Genomic DNA, 3163 nt, shown 5'->3' on the forward strand with positions numbered 1-3163 from the left:
CTGCACAGTTACTTCTGTGCAGTTGCGTTCCAGCTGGATAGTTGACTTGTACTTCTGTCAGAGAACACTAACGGACCAGGTCCCAATTGTGTTCCTCTTTTGTAACAGTTGCGAGATAGTCACTTTATGCTGTTACGTTCGCTGTTTAGTTGACTTATACTTCTGCCAGAGAACCTTAAGGGACTAGGTCCCTATTGTGTTCCTCTTTATAATGATTGTGGAAAGTCACTGGCTTGTACTTCTATTGGAGTACCCTAAGGGACCAGGTCATCAGGTCCCTGTTGTATTCCTCCCTATGGTCGTTCATTCATTTGTTGATTTTCAGACTTGGACCAGGACAGTTAAAATGAGGGTCAGGTTCTCTATCTGGTTCTTCACAACAAGTTTGTTAGATCATCAAAATATAATAAGCATAAGGTAAAGACATTGAAAACCCATCAATTTCCCCCTTTTTGATGATGACAAACTTAGGCATGGATGGTATTTGTTTAGAGCAGAAATAACCAGATAAAATACTAGAAACTACACAAAGTTCCCCCTTAATCGTAGATCTCTTTTTCTTTTTGATTCCCCCTTAATCTGATATTCCAGGAACTACAAAAAGTTCCCCCTTAATATCAAAGCTCTCCTGAAACTACACAAAGTTCTTCCCTTTTTTGGCGTCATTAAAAAAAAGGCACAAGCAGGTAACTAGCATAAAGAAGTCCAACACAGCTTAGCTCATGCCACATATGTGCACACAACATGATAGAAAAGAGAAGCCAGAGGAACACAACATTGTATAGGCAAAAGGGGGAGTTTTTTTATTATTTAAATGTATTAATCCGCTAGCCACCCGATAAGATATCGGATGGATTGGTATCGATTTAGCTCTTATCGGGCGTTTTATCAGCCTAATTCAATCTTTTTTTTAAATAGAATAGAAATTCTGAATTTGAAACTGAAACTTTTATACATGATTTTAAGAAGCAGAAGATTTCACACTTCTATTTTAGGATTGGAAAAGGCTCACTACGAACTTGGGGACTAATTTGGTACTCAATGAATATGGTGATTGAAGGGTTCATGTCATGCTTGCAGATGCAAACACTCCATGTAATTTTGGGAATGACCCCAGGAAGCACCTAACAGAGTTGATACAAATAATGATTAATTGAACTGGGCTTGAAGATACAAACTGAATAGCTTAAAGTTATACAGTGTTCTTTGGTTATCCTTTGCAGATATTATCCAAAAAAGAAAATTATCATAATATTCTATTATGCACTTGATGTAAATGTTACTTGGGTATGGTCATCTATTTTCATTTTTATATGGAGCAGTCTATTGATACGTGAAACTCAAAAGGAAGCTGAACACTTCATATGTTGAGCCCGTGCATTCGCACGGGCAACCTCCCTCTAGTGTATATATATATATATATATATATATATATATATATATATATATATATATATATATATAACGGGTTAACGAATTATTCTTTAAGAAAATTGAATAATCCGCCCCCAAACCGATAAGCCATTAATAAAAAAATTTCAATCTGTTCCCCATCCGTTAAACTGTTAACCCGATACCAATAAGTCATTAAGATTCAATTGTTCGGTTTTCGATTTTGGTTCAGGTTTGAACTTTGATGAGATCAGAGGAATGGCTAGACATAGGGTTTTCAAAATACGGAGGGAAACCAGGGTTTATCTGAAAAGGGAAAACTGTAGGAAAGGAGGAGGAGCTAGGAGTGGGTAAAGTAGTAGAAGGAGTGAAATAGTGAAGCTCTAGAGATGATTTCAAGGATGATAGGGAAGTGGGAGTGGTGTTAATAGTGGGAAAAGGGGGCGATTGTTCGATTGCCATTATAGGAGTATTTGGAAGGCGAGTAGACTAGGAGAGATAGATGAGGAGAGGATCACAGCTGCACAAAAGAGATGAAGGTTCATGACTTGTTGTGAGAGAGAAAGAAAGTTTTATTGGAAGAAGGGCTAATGATGAGAGGAGAGAGAAACAGGTTCTGAATAGTTCTGAAAACGGCGGTAGGTTTGTGGGAAAGCGTTACCGTGCAGAGGGGATGAAGGGATTTAAAAGACAAGACATGACATGCAGACTTTAAAAAGTCGGATGATGTGGCGGTTGAGTTAATTTTGTTAAACAATTTTTTTTGTTTTGAGAAGGCATGCACAATAAACGCATTACTACTAACCTGGGGTAAAGGAACCTAATGCCAGAACAATTTTTTTTTTTAATAAGGTTTTAGCAGCCCCTCTTTCGCAGTTCGTAACTGTACCTTTAGCTTCTATTATCGTCATGCGTGTTTACCTGCAACGGTATTGATATGAGTTAGGCTTGGTCAAAAAAACACTTTAGCTAACTTTACCTGATGGTGTCTTGCATATCCAGTTGATGGAGGATCAGGTTCTTCATTAGACTCTCATGACCCCTTATTCACCTTGTTTGATCCAGAATATTCTCTACTCAAGGCTTTGATAAAGATATCTGGAATTTGGTCTTCTGTTATGCAAGACTTTCCACAGATCAACCCTTTCTTCATATTGACCCTCAGAAGATAATCCCACCCCTCAATATGCTTGGTCCTCTTGTTTTGAGATTCTTTTTCAGTTGTTGACGATGCCATTGAGTTTTTCTTCCTTGTCCCCTGAGGGATGAGGCATGAACATGGCAAGTGAACCGTTCCAGAAGTGTTTTTCCTTTCCATAGAAAAACCTGCATAGTTAACATCATCATACCCAACAGGATTAAAAATACTGTCACCTGAGGGGTAACACATGACCAGGTCTTGAGTTCCCTTAAGGTATCTCAACCTTCTATGAACAGCCTTCAAGTAGGATTCCTATGAACTTTCACTTTAGATTCTATTCTGGATTGGAGATACATAAGAGACTAAGGAAAAATGTTTTTCCTTTTCCCTTTTTTTTAAAGTTTTTAAATACTTATCTAACTCTAGAATAAAAGAAAGTGATTAACTTGTCACACTGATGGGAGCTTTTGTGTTTCCAGTTGGGACTAAAGTTTGATTGGTAGGGGAGATTTGGAGGTTAATTTGATTTCCCCACACTCTATGTTTTGTTGCTTGTGGAGTGCCATGAGTTGCATCTCATTCTTTCTTCAGCTTCAGTAGTAGTAAGTAAAATACCATGTTCCTTGTGAG

The sequence above is a fragment of the Nicotiana sylvestris genome, chromosome 1, assembly GCF_000393655.2.
Source record: "Nicotiana sylvestris chromosome 1, ASM39365v2, whole genome shotgun sequence".
Classification (NCBI taxonomy): Eukaryota; Viridiplantae; Streptophyta; class Magnoliopsida; order Solanales; family Solanaceae; genus Nicotiana; species Nicotiana sylvestris.